The sequence below is a fragment of the Lissotriton helveticus genome, chromosome 11 (genome assembly GCF_964261635.1).
Source record: "Lissotriton helveticus chromosome 11, aLisHel1.1, whole genome shotgun sequence".
NCBI classification, from domain to species: Eukaryota; Metazoa; Chordata; class Amphibia; order Caudata; family Salamandridae; genus Lissotriton; species Lissotriton helveticus.
In genome coordinates, this window is record NC_136072.1 from 921,386,106 (window position 1) to 921,408,003 (window position 21,898).

General features: G+C 46.1%; 1 long non-coding RNA gene across 1 annotated transcript in view; it reads left to right on the forward strand.

Annotated features, from left to right (window-relative positions):
• The window catches only part of LOC144792274 (uncharacterized), a 53,104-nt gene that overhangs the window by 28,634 nt on the left and 2,572 nt on the right, over positions 1-21,898 (forward strand). The window contains exon 2 of the long non-coding RNA XR_013602528.1: positions 19,949-21,272. This is a non-coding gene — a long non-coding RNA (uncharacterized LOC144792274). The remainder of the gene's footprint in view (positions 1-19,948; positions 21,273-21,898) is intronic.

Sequence of the window (21,898 nt, forward strand, 5' to 3'; positions counted from 1 at the left end):
ACAAGAGGTTTAATCAAAAGTTCGAATTTGGATTCAATTATACTTGCCAATAACTCAATATGAGCAGGGAGCAGATTAATCAACTCAGCATTATTAGCAGGTTCAGTAATACACCCTGCACTGGAGAATATATGATCCCTGTCTTTTTTGATTTCCTGGCCCCTGCCCGCTTTACAGGTGCCTTCCTACATGCCCTCACAGCTCTACGTATAGGCGATGGGGCAGGCGAAGGCCTAGGAGAGGGTAATGGAGTCGAACACTGAGAAAGATCGTCTAATTCTTCCCGCTCATCCTGTAACTCTACTGGGGATATATCATTAATAGCGATTACAATCGGATCTTCATTGCCACTATCTACTGGAGGTGGAGAAACTAGAAAGGATATCGGACTTGTAGGAGAAGCCGTGGGGCTTACCCTATTTAATGAAAGTCGCCTTTCTTTATTAATTTTACTAACCATCTTGACTAGATAGTTATCCATAGTCCTGGTGTCGGTCGGTAGTTTTGCCGACCTGAGTTTCGACATTTTCAGAAACCTGAGACACTACAAGATGTATACACGAAATCTAATATAGCAGATAAAAGTCACCAAGGAAAACTACTTCTAAATCAAGAGCATCCAAAAGATACCACAAAGCGCAAAAATTAAGATATTAAAATATATATCTCACAACTTAACAAGGTACAGAGAAAAGGGTGCCAAAGTCCATGGCCCAGCCCGGCCTCCTCTGGCCTCTGACGGCCGCAGACGGCCCCGCCCTTGTCCCGGGCTTCTCCCGGCGCGCGGGACGAAGGACTGGCGCTGCCTTTATGCGCCTCCTGGCGCTGCTCAGAGCGTCACTGGTGGTGGGAGGGACCCGGCGGAGCCAAGCCCGGCCGGGGAGCAGGCGGAGCAAGGCCCGGCCCTTAGCTGCGGGTGCTGCGGCGGAGCAAAGCCCGGCCTCGGAGAACGCTGGAACCGTTGGTTAGTCAACCCCACGGGACTCTGCACTGGCGCTGCCTTTATGCGCCTGCTGGCGCTGCTCAGAGCGTCACTGGTGGTGGGAGGGACCCGGCGGAGCCAAGCCCGGCCGGGGAGCAGGCGGAGCAAGGCCCGGCCCTTAGCTGCTGGTGCTGCGGCGGAGCAAAGCCCGGCCTCGGAGAACGCTGGAACCGTTGGTTAGTCAATCCCCCCTTTCCTTCACTTTCAATTGACCGTCATCGAAAGTCTTACTGCTGCAGAAGCAGTAACCTCTAATTCATCTGTTGTGGAGTACATTGCAAGGCTGTGGGATCTCCACTTTACGGACCACATTTCTGCAACAGACAGAAAGACTCAACTATGTCGCCACTGCAGAGTCTGCTGTAAGCAAGGAAAATGGCAGGAGAGTTGGTATTACATCCCCCAGTGCCCATCTCAGCTAGGCCTATGTTTCCAACTTACTTTATGTTGTACCATTCAAAAGCGAAGTATTGGAAAATTCCTTGAGGTTGAGCTAGTATATATCTTTCAATGGTTGTGCAAGGATACATACCTTCCATGGGCCACTACTTCACTAGGCAAGCAGCCTTTCAAATTGTTTCTGCTACTTGATGAAATCTTGGACTTGTTCCTGGCCTGCTTAACGCCTTCATCTGCCGCAAGAATGTGGCAGATGTTCCATTCGTCGTATGACCAGTGCATTCCTGTCAGTGTACTGGACATAATGGTGGACAGACCATAGCCATGTTGTCACAAAGTATGCTGTGTGGCAAAACCTATAGCAGTTTTTCAAGATCATTTTAGGGATCATAGGACAGTCTTCCCCAGTATGTATTTTCTCATTTCAAAGGTAGGTATGCTCACTCAGTTTGAGGAATCTAGGCATGGAGGTATCCTCAGACAGCCCCCAACTTGCGTTTTCATATTAGAAGGAGTTGGCACAACGATTGTGCTAAAGAAGCATAAAAGATGTCTTACTGAGCCTCATGTAGCGGTCACGGAAGCCATTAGTATAGATTCACATGGCAAGTACACAGGATTGGTCAGGACTTGAAGGAGACAGGGACATGCACAGGTAGGAAAACCTGAGACAAAGTATGCTTTCTTTTTTAGATATTGCATATCTAGAAGGCAGATAAAGAAGATAGGAAAGAGACACATGCCATCTCTTTATATTTGTCAAAGGACTCAAGCCCATGTGCGCTACACTCACCCCAATACTCCCTCACTCATCTGATCAGATGACTCCAAACTATACAGAACACAGCAGCCAGGCTCTCCCTCAACCTCACATAGACAGTATACCATGCCTCAAAGAGCTTCACTGGCTTCCTATCCACAAGCATGCTATCTTCAAACTCCTCATGCAGACATTCAAAGCCTTACACAACACTGGCCCAGTATACCTCAACAATCGCATCAGATTTCAGAAACGTTCCAGACACCTGTGCTCAGCGGGATTCCTACTCACACATATCCCATGCATATGCAGCACCAGAACCAGCGGTCATACCTTCTCATACCATGCTCCTAAATCCTGGAACAACGTGCCTTACACATCAGAGCTGCCTTTTCAATTCTTGAATTTCGCAAGAAGCTGAAGACTCGGCTCTTCAACTAGATGAGTAAATGGCTTGGCCCAGACTCTTCTGCATTGCGAACCGAATACCCTTCCGGGTGATGGCGTGCTTTACAAATGCATGACTCTACACAGAGTCCTGCATCCTACACTACACAAATGGGTCATATTTGTGGCCGGCTTGCATTGCCCATCGCTGTCAGAACGTAACAGATGTTTTGTTTGCCATATAACAAGTCCATTATAGTCACAGCACTTCAGATGACTGTGGACTAATGTCATTCTTAGTTTTGGACGTGCTCTTAAGGGAACCTAGGACAGTCTTTCTTATCATGTTTACCTTAGTTTCAAAGGTAGATAAACTCACTCAGTTTGAGGAATCTAGACCTAAAGGCATCCTCATTCTACCCCTCCAACTCACCCCATCAAATTGGAAAGTGTTGGATTTAGCACAGCAAATGCGTGGGTCTCTTCACCAAACTACTTAGCGCATCCACAGCAAAAATGAATATAGAAAGACTTCACAGAGTGGGAAAACCGCTCCTGGGTGATCAGCAGCGCCCGAGAGACATGCTGGCTAAACGTAATTCCTTTATAACTATAGAAGCTATTCTACAGGCCACCAGGAAAAGAGACACTGTGTCAGTTCAGGGAGCTACTTGCACCCTATACCTGGATGTGGCACTGGCGACATTGGCCCGTTGTCAACAGTTCCGACCAGTCACAGACAAACTTAGGCAAGAAATATTTAAAATGCTGCTGGACTTGTCCATTTGGATTTGGCTTGGTCTTTGAATTTCGCAATGGAGCCCACCGTTTCACGGAAATGGAGGAAGCCCTGATGCTCTTGGGGGTGGTAATACCTGAAGACGGAATCCTATCTGACAAACCTGCTACATCAGGAGTGGAATCCATGGGGTCCCAGAGAGGGGGCCCATGGCTCTCCCAGCGTCCCCAAAAGCAGAGGAAACCATGATTGGGTGGGACATCAGTGATGCCACAATTCCGCCTTCTTCAGTCACGCTGCAGCGCTCACCCTGGACTGTACACTATAAGAAGGACTGATGGTCACTCCACGGGTCGCCTTCTCCCCATGTGCAGCTGCTAGTGCTGCCCCGGCAACTCCTCTAGTTTTTTGAGTCTGTTGCATTCCTGACTAGACAGATGGCTGTCGCACATAACACGATTGCCAATGATTTGGACCCTTGTATGCAGTTGCAACACTGCAGACATGGTAGCGACTTTGGTCTGAATCGCCTCCCATGACCACCTACCATATCGGTGGACCAAATTTCTGACTAGTTGTCCCTACAAGTTTTGTTCTAGGGTCTTTTTTTCCTTACTTTTTGTTTTCAGGCACTCAGGATTCACTCTGACATGAGACTATGGCTACAAAAGATACAGATTGGTAGTGTACAAGGACGGGAGCTGCCTGTGGTCGGGGGAGGGGAAAAGAGGGCAGGGGTCGAGGAGGGGAGGCTGTGCACGGAAAGGAGCAGACTCAGAGGCAGGTGGGGACCCCCAAATTGTCAGAATGGTAGTTACCTCCCTTACATAGAATGCACCGGCCACAAGACATAAGACATGGAACTATTTACTAGATCAACATTATGATACTGGGGTGCTGCATGAGACTCACTTTAAAAGGTCGGAGGATCATAGGCTCAAACAAAAGATGTAACCCCCAGATATACAAACCTTCAGCCTCTACAAAACACAGTGGGGTAGCACTTCTATTTCACTCCACACTACAATTCCAACCTGAGGGTTACTAAACAGATAAAGAGGGAAGAGTGGTCCTGGTGAAAGGGCGTATTCGGGGTAGAATATGCACAATTGCAGCGACTTACGCACCTTACTCCAATCAAGTAGCCCATGTATCAACTCTACTGACACAGCTAGAGGGCTTTGCGCAAGGAGATATTATTCTCATGGGAGACTTTAACCTTACATGGCACTCTGACGTGGATAGTACCCACCCCCACAGGATGCAAACAGGTAGCTTCACAAAAGAATTAAAACAAGTAATGCACAATCTGGGTTTACTTGAAGCATGGAGGGAGCAACACCCCAGAGATTGAAACTAAACATTTTTCTCCCATGTCCATCTTACATATTCTAGGTTGGCCTATGTGTTCCGTATCCAGGCTCTCGCCCAAGAGATTTGGGAAGCAACAACTCGCTCAATAACTTTCTCAGACCATGCGACGGTGGTCGCCTCCTTTGAGTGGAATGACCACCCACCTAAATACAAGCGTTGGCTTTATCCCCATGCCTTGGTTCGAGATAGATTATTACGAGATAAGCTCTACAAGAGCATTAGAGAATTTTTCCAGCTGAATAAACCCAGGATACATCCCCCTCCAATAACTGGGACTGATTTAAGGAGGTCCTGCAAGGCCAATGTGTAGCACTAATCTCGACATTAAACACCCAGAGGATCAAGAAGAGATTGACCTTAGAGGGAGAATTATGCACCCTAGAACAGGCCCATAAACTGACCCCCCACACTGTGCCTCCAACGGAAAGTGACAGACGTCAAAGGGAAACTTAATGCAATCTATGCTAAAGGAATGGAATTAAAACTCCTCAGGCTTAAGCAAACAACTTTCTCGCATGGCAACAATGTGGGGGCACACGACAAATAAGGATGCACAGGGAATAAGAATACATAGGAGACATACGCCACCCTACTGGAGAAGTGGAAACCTTGGACAAGGGAAAGGCACAAGCCTTGGGGCAGTTGTATAAAGCCCTATACACAGTGGACCCGGTCAACTCACAATTCCAACTTGCCTACTTACACATGGTGGAACTTCCACGAGTACCACAAACTCAAAATGAACAATTAGGGGAGCCCATTAGTGAGGAAGGAGGTCAGACAGGTTATCGATACATTGAAGCTCCACAAATCCTCAGCCCGGACGGTCTGACTTCTCAATTTTATAAAACATGTAGTGCAGAAATTACACCCCACTTAACCTTTCTCTTCAATCATATTGCAGAAATGGGGAAGGTAACCCCTACGATGAGGGAGGCAGTCATCGCGGTCCTACCGAAACCAGGCAAAGACATACATAGGTGTGGCTCTCATCGCCCCATAGCACTCCTCAATCTTGACGCAAAGCTATACTCCAAAATCCTGGCTTCAAGGCTGGAGGACATGATGCCTGATCTGATTCATCCAGATCAATCAGGCTTCATTGAATGCTGGCAGACTCATGATAATGTATGGAGTGCTATACATTTGATCGAGTAGGCTACTAAACAAAAATCCCAATAAAACCAAGGAAGGCTTGGGTCTATACACTAACTGGTCTAGACCACTCTAATTTAGAACAACAAAACAGATGGCCAGATAGATTATTTGGAAAATCTAATCATACCCCACTTAGCCGCAAAAATCCTAAGCGGGCACACTTTTCATTTAGAAATTTTTACTTATTCCATAATTTCTAGAAGAACATTTACATATATCCGAACTTCGAAACCTTTTAAATAGCAAAATTCACATAAAGTGTGATATTCAAAACACACATTTTTACAAACAATACAAATGAGACATATTTACAATTACACCGTATACATGAAAAGAAACACAGAAAGACATAAGAAGATGCCTCTATCCATTCAATGCATGGGGCACCAGTCCTGATATAAAACCAACAAACAAGGGGCCGTTTGATTCTTTTAGCTGGCCTACTTGCTTAACTGTGCTGGAAACATATAAATCCAAGGGTCAATTCTCAGGTAAACAACGTCTTAATTTAGAGTCCTGAAATGCCCTTCCTGAATCCCGTTCCAACACAGAGTCAACGCGTTTCGAACCCGGATGTGTTTTAGGGGTTCTCCTCAGGACCTGGACTGGAAACTGGCCTGTACTGTGGGACATACAAATACATACATAATTGGTGTGAGAAAATAACTAATCCTTTTCTATTGTGACTCATACTCCCTTCAATCTTGACAAAAGTACCTGATGTGAAGTCTTGATGAAGTGACTGTGTAGCTTCTCGCGGGGGCGCTAAAATTCGGCAGGAGTACAAAATATAGAGAATGCCCAAAGTTGCTACAGTGTTGTATTTACAGAAACTCGGCTAGCAACAAAATATGTACACAGATTGTTGACTGATAACATCGCTGTGCTATCGTATTGCTGCAAACATTTATTTTAAAAATTGAAATTACTGTTGTGTTTTTAAAACTGTCGTTATCTTGCCTCATTTGGACGCTGACTCCCCGGTCCACCGCAGCAATTCATGCTGTTTGTAGTGGAGGGAGGAAAAGCGTCCTCACTTCCTGGTTGCTACACGCCGGGCGGCCATCTTTGGAGGGTGACACTCTAGTCTCCCCCTTCCCCCTGACTACTTAAGGGCTCAGCGCATTCGCGCACGAAATGTTGACTGATAACATCGCTGTGCTAGCGCTTTGCTGATAATTCGTATTGCTGCAAACATTTATTTTAAAAATTGAAATTACTGTTGTGTTTTTAAAACTGTCGTTATCTTGCCTCATTTGCACGCTGACTCCCCGGTCCACCGCAGCAATTCATGCTGTTTGTAGTGGAGGGAGGAAAAGCGTCCTCACTTCCTGGTTGCTACACGCCGGGCGGCCATATTTGGAGGGTGACGCTCTAGTCTCCCACTTCCCCCAATCTACTTATTCCCCTGCCCTTTCGTGCAGCGGTGACGCGCAGCGGGAGCGCCTTAGACGCGCCGAAGAGGCGCCAAAGAGAAGCCAGTCTGCGCCAGTCCGCGTCCAGACGCGCCCAGATCCCTGTCACTGGCGGGTATCATGGTAGGGACTTATATTACATACAGTGCTTCCTCTCTGCATGCTTAATTAAGACCCACTATCAACCCTGCATGTCTACACTCGGTCCCACCTACAAAACCGACAGTCCGTTGTAAAGCGTGTAATTGGGATCTACCCACCCTGAGTGCTGAGAAACATTCCCCTACGCACAATTGGAAGATGTTTCTTCTTAACTGTCGGTCATTACCGAAACACTGTGCTGAACTTGCCATGCTGATAGAGGAGCTCAATCCCGACGCCCTCTTTTTAACTGAGACATGGCTTCAGCTGGAAACTGATCCTACAATAGTATGGGCCACCCCCCAGGGCTACACCCTGAAGCGATTGAATCGCAAGCTACGCAGAGGTGGAGGATTGGCCATCACACATAGAGACATTTTTAGATGCCGCGTCACCGCCCCTGTCACATCGGCCTGCGAGAGTTTACATTTTACTCTTGAGTTCTCCCCTACCACTACCTTCTCAGGCATTTTGGTCTACCGACCGCCGGGTCCTCCCAGCGACTTCGTCCCAAAAGTGACAGATGTCGCTGCTAATTTAGTGCTTACTTCGGCAAATCTTACGCTGTTGGGTGACCTGAATCTGCATCTGGACGATCCGCTGGATTCAGTAGTAAATAGTCTTTGACTTAATCTTCAAGCTATAGACCTGCTTCCAAAAGTTTTTCACCCGACACACATTAAGGGGCTCCTTCTAGATCATATTTTTAGCAATCTAGACAGTCTAAGAGTTGAAACACCTATAACTCTGCCTTGGACCAACCACTATTTAGTACCCTTTACATGGTCTACTAATACCCCCCCAATCTCACAAAACGATAACAGACATTGGGGAAGGAAATGGGCCTCGCTGCCCCTCTCCAAGTGGAAATCAGTTCTTATTGCTCACTCTCCTCTGAAGACGACAAACCCCAATACAGCCAACACTGAGTATGACAATTGGATTCTTAACACCCTTGATCAGGTTCTCCCGAAAGAATCCTTGCACTCTATAAAACGACTTAATCTTCAAGCTATAGACCTGCTTCAAAAAGGTTTTCACCCGACACACATTAAGGGGCTCCTTCTAGATCATATTTTTAGCAATCTAGACAGTCTAAGAGTTGAAACACCTATAACTCTGCCTTGGACCAACCACTATTTAGTACCCTTTACATGGTCTACTAATACCCCCCCAATCTCACAAAACGATAACAGACATTGGGGAAGGAAATGGGCCTCGCTGCCCCTCTCCAAGTGGAAATCAGTTCTTATTGCTCACTCTCCTCTGAAGACGACAAACCCCAATACAGCCAACACTGAGTATGACAATTGGATTCTTAACACCCTTGATCAGGTTCTCCCGAAAGAATCCTTGCACTCTATAAAACGATCTAAAGTAGCCCCGTGGTACTCCGCTGCCTTGAGAACCATGAAACAATCGTGTCGTAAACTGGAGAGAGCTTGGAGGCGAGAATACTCGCAATCCAAGAAAGCAGAGTATAAATCCGCTATCAAGGCATATAAGAATGAATTGAAAGCTGCACAAATTCAATTCTACGATTCCAAAATCAACCTAGCTGCAAACTCCCCCAAAGAAATCTTTAAAATTGCTAAGTCACTAATCTCTCTTCCCCCTGAGCGTTTGTCTTCGGTCGGTGCACAGGACCGATGTAACAACTTGGCAACTTTCTTCTCTCAGAAGATCCAGGCTATTTATTCCTCTTTTGCCACTGGTGTAAAGGATCTGGACACCACTACAGTCACCAAGTTGGACTCCCACGTCTCCTGTTCACTTGATGAGTTCCCTCTTTTGGATCCCACTTCATTGGATAAAATACTCCCTAAAGTCATCTCAGGATCCCCCAATGACCCAGCTCCCCCGCAGACCCTTCTTAAAGTCATTGAGGCCATTCGCCCTGTCATTCTGGATGTCCTCAACTCTTCCATCATCTCCAGCTCGGTTCCAGCCCAGTGGAAATGTGCGATGGTCAGGACCCTTTTAAAGAAGCCTACCTTAGACCAGAACAACTTGGTCAACTTTCGCCCAATCTCCCTACTCCCCTGGATGAGCAAGCTGTTGGAGAGGCACATCAATAACATCCTAGTAGATTATTTAGAATCCAACAATCTGCTATGTGACTCCCAGACAGGATTCCGCCCCCAACATGGAACTGAAACTGCTTTATTAGCAGTGACGGAAGAAACAAGATCTGTGCTGGACCGGGGAGGGAAAGCAGCCATTATACTACTAGATCTCAGCGCCGCGTTCGACACGGTTAACCATGCCACATTATTACATCGTTTAGAGGGCGTGTCGAGCGCGGCCCTGGAATGGCTGACCTCCTTCCTAGACGAGCGCTTCTTCCGGGTGTTTGAGGGCAAGGTAGTGCCAAGGAGAAAGGCATTTTGGGAAAAAAGGAAGCAGAATAGCTGGTGAAAAAATATCCTCGAACACCCCACTTGTACTTTTTACCAAAAGTGCATTGAAGATGTCATCCCCCAGGTGGGCAAACCCCTGTTTGCACTAAAATAGAACCGCAGCATAGGGCAACAAATCATCTCGACACGCCCTCCGGTCAAAAAAGCGACCCAGAGTACCCTCTTTGGGCCAGGCCCAGTGAAAGGACACCACAAATGTGGAACCTGTTCGGCTTGCGACACTACTGTAGAAGGCACATTGTTCAGCGATGGCAAAAGATTTTGGAGACACGATCTATTTACAAATTGTAAATCCAAATACGTCATATATGCCATTATATGCCCTTGCCAGTTAATCTACAAAGGCAAAACAACACAGGAAGCACGACAACGCATTGTCCAACACCGGTCGAGGCTGAAGAACAAGGTTCTGTCCGCCTCACTAGTGTCCCATTTTTGGGGAAAAAATCATGGTCACAACGAGTTCAAATGGACGATTCTCTCCGCTATTAAAATTGCCGCAGGTGCCGGAGGAGACCCTGATCTGCAACTATCTCAGAGAGAGGCATTTCTGATTTTGAAATTCAATACAACAACCAATGGATTGAACGAACTTTCTGAATTGAGCAATTTAAGATAACTGTGGCCCCTGATTTTGAACAAGCAGGCTCACAAACTACGGTGTAAAACGTTCAAACACACGTAGGATACTCTGAGGCATAATAACAGGGCAAACATAGTATGTGCACTACATAGACCAAGCGCCCCGGCGAGTCATGTTGACGAAATGGCTCCTTCAAAAAACGTACACGCCTCGAGATGCGTGCTGACGTCTAACGCAGGAGCTGCATCGAGTGACAAACACGGAGCAGAAGTAAGCGAAAGACTGTAAACTGAGCTTCGAAGTCTAAGTAGTTGGTTAGACAAACTTCTGAAATGTGGTCTTTATGTTACGTTCACAGACCCGGTGGGTAGAATCTACAACGAATATCCCCTTGACAACTATGATCGCATTGGGATAAATTCCATTTACAAGCCGGAAGGTATGTGAAAGACGCTTCGCAGCAGAATCGCATGTTAGATACACACTGTAGACAAGGGCAACTAAATGGCTGCTTAATTGTTGTTTACAGCACCGGGCACCATCACTAAACTACAATAGATCGATGACAGACTCAAATCTTCCGTGAGGTAGGACATTTAATCATGTGTACATATTTTGTTGCTAGCCGAGTTTCTGTAAATACAACACTGTAGCAACTCTGGGCATTCTCTATATTTTGTACTCCTGCTGAATTTTAGCGCCCCTGCGAGAAGCTACACAGTCGCTTCATCAAGACTTCACATCAGGTACTTTTGTCTAAGATTGAAGGGAGTATGAGTCACAATAGAAAAGGATTAGTTATTTTCTCACACCGATTATGTATGTATTTGTATGTCCCACAGTACAGGCCAGTTTCCAGTCCAGGTCCTGAGGAGAACCCCTAAAACACATCCGGGTTTGAAACGCGTTGACTCTGTGTTGGAACAGGATTCAGGAAGGGCATTTCAGGACTCTAAATTAAGACATTGTTTACCTGAGAATTGACCCTTGGATGTATTCGTTTCCAGCACAGTCAAGCAAGTAGGCCAGCTAAAAGAATCAAACGGCCCCTTGTTTGTTGGTTTTATATCAGGACTGGTGCCCCATGCATTGAATGAATAGAGGCATATTCTTATGTCTTTCTGTGTTTCTTTTCATGTATACGGTGTAATTGTAAATATGTCTCATTTGTATTGTTTGTAAAAATGTGTGTTTTGAATATCGCACTTTATGTGAATTTTGCTATTTAAAAGGTTTCGAAGTTCGGACATATGTAAATGTTCTTCTAGAAATTATGGAATAAGTAAATGAAAAGTGTGCCCGCTTAGGATTTTTGCGGCTAAGTGGGGTATGATTACGTTTTCCAAATAATCTATCTGGCCATCTGTTTTGACCAGGTGGATTGAACCTTCTTGATCCACAGCAATTAGGCTTCTGTGATGCCTTTATAGCGATAATCCGGGCCAATTACGCGGTTCCCTGCTACAGAGTAATTGTTAAGGGAGTGAGCTTTGAGTCGTTTCCTCTGGGAGGGGAACCAGACAGGGGTGCCTGATTTCTTCCCTCCTCTACCTAAGCAGAGGTGGGAGAGCTGATATCTACGACCCCCTTTCAGTGGGTGAAGAAGGAGCTTACCTATCTTGGTATCAAATTAACTCCTAAGCTCTCAAGCCTATTTCTAGCCAATTACCCTCCCCTTCTCTGACAATTGCAGAGTGACCTTAAGCGATGGGCCTCGATTTACTTGTCATGGCTCTGTAGAATACATGTGATTAAGATGGTGGTCTTACCGAAGTTCCTCCGCCTATTCCAAAGTCAACCAATTGACCTTAAGAGAGATTTCCTGAACACACTCTTGACATTGCTGACAAGATTTATCTGGCAAAACAAAAGAACCTGCCTCCCCTTTAACTTGCTTTGGCGTCCAAAAGATGAAGGGGGTCTAGCGCTCCTAGAGTTTAATCTATATTATAAAGTCGCCCAATTACGCGTCATTGCGGAATGGTCCCAGAGAGATCCAGAAAAGTACTGGCTTTATATGGATTGGGCGATCGCAGGAAGAGACATATGGGACATGTTGTGGAAAGCAAAGGCAGACCGCCTCCCTAATGCGTACATATGCACACCCACGAGAATGACCCAAGGAACCTGGCATAAGGTGGTCAAGATAGCCACATGGACAACATTTCCCTCTCCTTTCACCTCAATATACTACAATCCGGCATTTCCGCAGGCGCTACAACCAGGTCCATTTGAAGCATCGAAGGAGGGGGATGCATTATATTATCCCATCTATTTCGCAATTGGGACACTCTCACCTTTGAGCACTGTAAACGAGATTCCCAACTCTCAGATACCGAACACTTCCACTATTTGCAAATATGTCAATGGGCGCTAAACACAGAAATTAGGGAGACAGCCACTAGGGAGCACACGCAAGTAGAGCGCTTTGTGAAGGGGATAGGACAACTAAAGGCACGATATCTTTCTCATACTCCCTACTTCTCCATACACTGCCTTCCCAACAACCACTTCACATTTCCTTTTAGGATCGTACGCTGGGACATGACATCCCAGAGGGACATTGGAGGTCTTTATGGAAAGATATAGCCTGCCACAATCGCTCCTTATGCCTACAGGAAGCCCACCACAAGGTACTCTATGATTGATACCTATAACCAACTAAATTAAAAAGACTTTTCCCTAATAAGTCAGATCTATGTTGGAGGGGTTGTAGTATGCTGGGCAATTATTGCCAAATATGACGGGACTAACCAACCACTTTTAGGCAGAGATTCTGACAGACATTAAATACATGTTCGGATATCCAATCCCAGACTCCCCGGACTTTGCATTACTAGGCATAAGAACTCCTCTTTGAAATATCAAACAAAAACTGACAAAGATGTGGTGTGGCTCGGCCTAGGAGCAGCGAAGCTGGCGATAGCAGCAGCATGGAAGAAGAGGTCGGCCCCGCTCTGACACAATAGCACGCCGGCTGTGGCAGGCAGTCACAATGGAAAGAACGAGCAACATCTTTGTAGATGACTTCTAGAATTTTCAATATGCATGGGGTACCCTTATTAGCTACCTTTCCAGGGACATTCCTCTTGTGGCATACCCCTCCACGGTACGAGCATTGCATCTTTTCCAGTTCTGAATAGAGACTCTATGTACAGAGAGACATCCCTATACAATGTTAACTCACTTTACATTCACCTGGGTACTTTGCTCTATTTAGTTTCATTTATCTTTTTGTTTAGTTCACGGGGTGTGACAAAGAGGGAGAGTGTTGTTGAGGGGGAACATTTGAGATGCAAAGGTTCTTGGTCCTGGTAACACATGACAATGAATCTGTTACGCGGAATGCCTTGAGAAACAGGGTAACGCTGAATATTGATAAAGCTCTTGGATGACTTCTTGTGGTCTTTTTTGTGATTGGAATGTATTGCAATCTATTGTGTTATAAAACACAATATAAAGATATTAAACAAAAGAAAAATACAGGAGTTTGAGGCAAAAAGTCAGGGGAAACCATACCAAGGATGCCAAGTCTAACACGTGTCCCCTCCAGCTAAAAAGTGGGGAGAATTACCCACCCTCTTGGGAGTTCTCATCACTAAGGCAAAAGAATCTGACTAGCATTGTCGTGTTTTGTACCAGGGTGGTGTTCCACCATAAAGTCCATTTACTGTAGGGAGATGGACCACCTCAACAGTTTGGGTTTCACCCCTCATTTGCGCCAAACATGTGAGGAGCCTGTGGTCTGTCTGAACCCAGAGGTGAGTCCCAAACAAGTAGGACCGTAGCTTATTCAGTGCCCGGAAAACAGCAAAAGCTTCTCGCTCAATTGCACACCACCTGGGTTCTGGGGAAGTAGCCTCCTGCTAATGAATGCTACAAGTTGGTCCAAGCCCTTGCCATTCAATTGTGAGAGAACTGCACCTACACCATGCTCTTAAGCATCTGTCTGCACAACAAATTCCTTAGAGAAATTGGGTGCCTTGAGCACGGGCGCCGTGCACATCGCAGATTTCAGGGCATCAAAAGTGGTCTGACAGGCTTCAGTCCAGATCACTTTTCTTGGCTGCTTCCTTGAAGTCAGCTCTGTCAAGATGGCAACAATGGTGCCATACCCCTTGACAAACCGTCTGTAGTAGCCGGTGAGACCTAAAAAGGCTCTCACCTCTGTCTGGGTCTTGGGGGGGTCCCAAGCCAGAATGGTGTCAATCTTAGTGATTATGACTTCCTGCCCAGCAACCAATCAGCGACCAGCAGCTGACTCCCCTTCCACCTATATATTCCAATGTTTTTCCGGTCGCGCAGCGGACGCGCCGCTGTCGCGCCGAAGTCAAACCAAAGTCCAGCCCGTCTGCGCCCGTCCGCGACCGGACGGGGCAAGGGGCCAGTTCCTCTGCTATAATCTCCACAAAAACGCGAAGATATTCCAGAGAAACCCTACTAAATCTTAAGTCTACACAGTACTCCCAGGCCGCGTCCCTTAGCTGTCACCAAACTCCTTCCTTATGCTCAGGTTGCAACCTATCCCTTCTATCCCTACCCTCCACATTAAACATGGTGACTTCTGAATTTCTGCAACCCCTGCTCACGCACAAATATATAGACCCCCCTCACGAATTTACTTTTATCAGTTTGAACTGCAGATCATTGTCAAAGCACAAGAGAGACGTCTTTGACCAACTCACTACATCACAACCAGCTGCTCTATTCCTCACTGAGACCTGGCTAAATGACAGCTCCGGCCCGGACATAGCATCAGCCCTCCCCTTACATCGGCAGGAACAGGGTGGGTAAAGAGGGAGGAGGGATAGCGATTATTTTTCAAAATACCTATAAATGTAAGTGGGTGGATCTAGACATACAAAACTGTGAAGCCGGCCTTTTTAAGCTTCTGCTCTCCCCTAATTTTACCCTTACTGGAATTTTTATCTACCGCGCCTCTGGTACAGCTAGCTCTTGGGCTGCCTCTCTTCCTGAGCTCATTTCGGCCTTTTTGCTAGACGCCACTAACTTCCTGATTGTAGGAGACCTCAACATCCATTTCAATGACACCTCCTGCCACACTAGCACCAATCTCATCCCGGACCTAGCAGCACTGAATCTCACCCTTTGTAACTCAGGCCCAACACATGTACAGGAATTTAAATGTACAGGAATTTATATAGCGCAAATCACCAAGCGGTTTCTAAGCGCTTGCTTAGGGAACCCGTCCTGGTATTCCCCTGTGAGATAACCCCGGCAGGGTATCCGCAAGGTGAAAGCCAGGCATCCCGCCGCGAGGGGCCGTTGTGGAGATTAAGCAAGCTATTGCCCAGAGTCGCAGAGTGTGAACCCGTGAATCGAGTAGGCACCAGAGCGAGAATTGTCGAGTCCATGGACATTTTAGGACTCAAGACCCCGCCGAGCCGGGAATTGAACCCTGGTCCCGGGCTGACCTCTGCTTCCAGGTCTGCCTCCTCTAACCAGTGAGCCACACTTAAGGCAGGAAACTTACTTGACCCCATTTTCTCTAATCTCGACACTATTACATGTAAGCCACACCGACCTATCACCTGGTCAGATCACTACTTGGTGGAATTTTCTATAACTATCCACCGGTCTCCCACAACTCAAGCACTTTCCGCAGAATCCAGGGTGACTAGAAACTGGGAAAAACTGGACACTATTAATTTCAAAGCATGTCTAGACAACACCAGGCCCCTCACTACTATAACTAACATTGAAGAGGAAGCGGTCATCCATAGTTGGCTTAGCTCCGCTGTCAACGTATGCCTCCCCCTGAGAAAGAAAAAGTATAATTCGCACCACCCACCTGCCCCGTGGTTTACTGAATCACTTAAATCGGAAAAAAACATATGCAAAAACTTAGAGCGGCGGTGGCGCACTCATTATGATCCCTGCACTAAGTTATTGTATAAATCAGCCCTAACTAAATATCATGCACTCTGTAACACGGCCAGGGCAGAATACGTCAATTTAACCATCTTGAACGCACATAATCGCCCCAAAGCACTTTTTAAAGCCGTGCAAGAACTTTCCGGCGCTACTTGCCAACCAAAAGCCCCATGTTTGGATTCCACACAATGCAATGCTCTGGCTGAATTCTTCATCAACAAAATTGATAACATCTATGCTGGTTTTGATGACCCGACTCCCTCCCGCACAGCATCTGCGCTCCCCAAACTGGCTATCCGCACTGAACATGTTTTACAGGATCAAACTGCCTGCAACACCAGTCAGCATTTAGCAACATGGGACCCTCTCAATATTTCCACATTACGCGTTATCATCAGTAACATCAAATCAGGTTCTCCTATGGATCCTTTTCCCCCACAAGCTCTACAAACCTTGGATACACCTACCCTCAATCTCATTTTAGAGCTTCTTAATACATCCCTAAGGGTAGCCAAGGTTCCTAATACATGGAAACATACTATGATAGTACCTTTGCTGAAAAAGGCTAATGCAGATCCAGAAAATCCTTCTAATTTCCGCCCGATCTCGCTTCTCCCGGTCTTTTCTAAAATTTTAGAAAAACATATCAATATACAACTCACTAAATATACTGAATCAAGGAACCTCCTCCACAAATCTCAGTCTGGCTTTAGGGCAGGATTCTCGACAGAATCGTCACTTTTAGGTGTCGCCGAGACTATACGCAGTCAGGTTGACAATGGGGAAACCGTGGCACTCATTTTGCTCGACCTAAGTGCCGCATTTGACACGGTTTCCCATACCATCCTTCTCAACACCCTTCAATCTGGCGGTATTACTGGACCTGCTCTTGAGTGGCTCGCGAGTTTTCTCCATGATAGAACTTTTCACGTTTTCTCCCCCACATCTGTTTCTAAAATACATAACTCACAGTACGGTGTCCCTCAAGGCTCCATCCTGAGCCCCCTACTTTTCAACCTGTACATCAGCCCCTTAGCCACCATTGTGGAACAAGCTGGGCTTACTATTTACTCATACGCTGATGATACCCAGCTTATCTATTCACTCTCCACCAATGCACACTCTAACCCATCTTCCCTTTGCTCTGGACTCAATGATATTGCCAAATGGATGCATATAAACAAACTCAAACTTAACGGGGGAAAGACCGAACTCCTCCTTTTTGGTAACAATGCAGCTCTGTGGGACCCACATCATTGGCCGTCCCAGATGGGTCCTCTTCCTTCCCCCTCTAAAACTGCCCGCAACCTTGGCATCATTTTTGATGATCAAATGTCCATGAAGCACCAAGTGGTCAGAGTTGCTTCGACCTGTTTCACTATCCTAAAGTGGCTCAGGAAGATCTTATGGATGCTTCCTCAGGACACACAAAAAACCGTAGTCCAGGCTCTAATAACATCTAGACTGGACTACGGCAACATCCTGTACCTAGGTGCCAGCAAGGAAGTAACGAGGAAACTTCAGATGGTACAAAACGCAGCGGTTAGGTTACTTTGCAAACTGCCTAACAAATCCTCCACATCAACCCCCTTACGAAACCTTCACTGGCTCCGAATTGAAAGTCGCACAAAGTTCAAAGCCATGTGCTATATGCACAGAATCAACTCAGGCAGGGCACCACCCTATCTTAGAACTCTAGTTCACCAATACTGCCCTTCACGTGTCTTCGTTCCTCAAACCAGTACAAGTTTCAGGTACCTAGGATAAAGCAAGCTAGAATGGGCGGACGTTCCTTTTTTTATCTAGCGCCCTCCCTCTGGAATTCTCTCCCCCATCACCTTCGCACAGAACCCAGCTACCTCAAATTTCGTAGGGATCTAAAAACGTGGTTGTTTAACCAATAGTCTATTCTCTACTCCAGGCCCTGAGTCTCACTTTTTGGCAGGTCATTTTTCATCCTGTCTTTAGCGCCGGGAAACCTCCGGGTAGCTGCGCGCTCTATAAATATAAATATAATAATAATAGGTTGTAGGGGTGCAACCTGGCTGCTTCCTACCTGGTGCCCTAAGTTCACCACAGACCCCTGCCCTATCTGGCACTTACTGGCCTTGATAGTGAGGCCTGCCTTCTGCAGAGCCTTCAACACTTCACAGAGGTGTTGCAAGTGTTCCTCTCAGCTGGAACTAGACACTGTAGTGTCATCCAGGCGGCGCTGAACTCCTCCAGTTGAGGCAGTACCTGGTTGACCAGTCTCTGGAATGTGGCTGGGGCGTTCCTCAACCCAAATGACATGATCCAGAACTGGTAGTGCCCATCTGGCGTGGAGAATGCAGACCTCTCTTTGGCCCCATCAGTTAAGACATTCTGCCAGTACCCTGACATTAGATCAAACATGCTCAGCTCCCAACTGATCAATGAGCTCATCAGCTCTGGGGATTGGGTGCGTATCAGTCCTGGTGATGGCATTGAGTCCACGGTAGCCCACATAGAACCGAAGTTCAGGAGTGGCACTTGATGCAGCTGCTTTTGGACCCAAGACCACTGGGCTGGCCGAGGGGCTGCTGGAGGGCTCTATCACCCCTAACACCAACATCTTGGAAACTTCTTCCTTGACTCTAGCCTTGACCCTGTCAGTCAACCTGAAAGTGTTGTGCTTCGTAGGCAAAGCATTCTCCGTGTCCACATCATGGACACAGCAGTTGGTGATTCCTGGGGTCAGGGAGAACAGGGAGGCAAACTGTCCCTAGCGCCTGGCGACAGTCCCTCTTCTGCTCAGAGGTCAGGGTGGGAGAAAGGTTCTCACCATCCACTGACCCATCATGTTCCTTGTTCACACAATAGAGAGGTAGGAATGGAAAATGTGGTTAAATGATGCAAGTGATATGTGCTCAGTGTGAAAAAACTGCCCTCACTCACAATGTATGACATGCTTCATCATCGAGCTTGCTAACTAACACCCCACGCAAACCAACGCCTGGGGTGGAGCATAGGGGAGGGGAAGACAATACAAACATGTATAAATAATAACGGGATCAACAAAGAAATTAGTGCATATAGGGATATTAAAACTAGCTCAGGTATAGCCACGGTTACCCTTTATTCCTGGATTACCCAGCCAGGATTAAAAGAAAAAAGGATGGTGGTGAAATAAGGTTGTTAGTACCTATTCACCCCTCCTTACTGCTTGTTTGTCGACATGTTTTAGCCGAATTACAATTTCCTTCAGTTGAAGGTCTGGATGGCTTTCTTCAGGACCTCTTGATTCCTTATTTTATAGACCCCTCCTGTTCTACCTCAATACAGTAAGTACATTTAGGGTATTTCCCTCGTTCCTTTTAGGAGGATATGATAACATTATATAACGCGCAAATGATAATGTGCGGAAATAAGTTGTCTGCAAATATTTACATTTGTATATCATTTACACTTCACCAAGTAAAGTGTCTTGAGTTGTTTTTATCCTATTACAATGTTTGTTTCTATCACACTACAAAATTACAAAACAATTGCTTTATTTTTGCTTCCCTTACTGCTGATATATTTTGAAATATTTGTACAGTTATTTTGCAGGTGTTTAAATGTGTGTTAGAAAATACCTGCTAGCCTACAGTTTTTCCTTTTACACTCCCTGTATCCCAGCAAGATTGTCAGATAGTTCACATTAACTAATACTCTAATTTTTAATTCTCTAACAGGCAGAGAAGGAAAAGTAAACACCAATCACGCCTTCTTGAAAGAGTAAGCAGAAATTTTTCAGAGGACCTACCCAGACATTTCATCTGTTTTTGAAATCACGGGAAATGTGCCAGGATGTCTTTGATACTCATTCATCTTGTAACTCCACCATGGTTATTTTGAGGGTGCTGCAGCACCCCCTCCAACCCCCTCACCACTGCATCCTTATTTCCAGCGCCTTTGCTGAAATTGCTAAAAAGACATAGATTAGAACCTGGTATTGCCAGATATGTTTTTAATTCCCATTCAGGTGAAAATATATGTGTTAGTCTGTATTCCATAGGAAATAACTCGTAATCTCTAGAGTTAAGTGCAATGATACCAGCAAGAATCAGAGATTCCAGCCCCTCACCACCCAGCCTTATCATACCTGCACCAAAATCTGGGGATCTCAAAGTGAGGCAATAGTGCGCTATATGAGTTCTTCATCTTCATTAAAATAATTGTCCACGGCTGTAAAAATTCAACATCCTTTGGTACAGCTCTGGGTTCTCTATTACATGAACGTTGTCCCATTGGAAAATTTAGGGCAAGTCATCAGGTCTCAAACCTCCAAGATCAGACAGAAGCTAAAGAGAAAGCAGGCAACATGCACTCTTCGCTTTCTGGGAACGTCTCACTTCAGGCGTGCAATCTAACTGATTGTAATGCAAATTATGTACATTGAATGCAAATTAAATACACTGCATTCATAGTCATCTAATATACATGCAAATTGGTCCTCCTGAACCGGCTATGGGTCCCTAAGGATTGGGCTTGGAAAGCGAGCCAGAAGCGTCTGCCAGCCACCGGTCGTCCACACAGGAATCCCATCTGCCAATCCGGAGGCTTCCCGATGAATGATACAGTCACCTTTAAGCTGTACTGCTAACGGAGACTTTTTCCTGCAGAATGTACAGCCTTTGAACTATCCATATCCACAGGTGCAGTGCCCACCTGGAACGAGAAGGCATTAAATATTCTGCTATGAGTGCCAGAGACAGCCAGAAGTGCTCTGCGATGCTACGGATATTACCGGAAGTGATACCCCCGGTCATATAACTGGAACACCAAGCACCATTAGTCCTTGCTTCTTTTATTCTGTACTACCAGACCTTGGAACTTTGGAACTTCAAACATGAGCAAATTTTCTAAGCATACAGGCTAATTAAATAATGTTAATTATGATATGTTTCGCATGCAAGATTCTTTAAACCTTAAAACATTTGGTCTTTAAGCATTGGAGGAGATGCAGTCGAAGGATATTTATAGCTGCCCGTCCAAGCCACCGCCTGTGTGGGCAGGGTAAGTATCTTGTAGTCCAATGAAGCCACTGCAAGCATGACAGAATCTTGTGTTTGGGAGGGAGTGTCTACTGCATGGTGTACAGTTGTATTCCGCACCCTGAGTTCCCAGCTGTGAGTATCTGATATCTTGATTGTTTGCCACAGCATCACGCTAATCTAGCAGGTGTGCAGAGGCCTCAGCTTGTCACTTGAAGTAAGTGCGGTCCTGGTCCAGTCTCGCACCCGGAGGGATGCACCAAGAGCACTCTCATTTGTGACGTAGACTACTGTCCTGGTATGAATTTAGCACGTAAAGCGCTGCTGGCAGCATCCTGTGTTTTTGTGATCCTGTAGGTGTGAACAGACCACTAGGGAACTACCCGCCCACTTATGTAAAGTTCCACTGCTACAGGCTGGTCTGGATCCTAGTGCTAACATTCCTGCATGTGTCTGTGTATAGGTGAGTGGCCTGTGTGCTTGTAGGGTCCATTTTGGAAGCTACTCACCTGTTTATGTGCACAAAATGGAGGTTCTCAGCCAGTGGACGTTTGTTGCTGACAGTCCTGAGAATGGAGGGAGTGGACCTAGACACTGTAGTGGGGAAAGCGGAGACAGTTTCTTTTAGAAATTCAATTAGATCCTTTT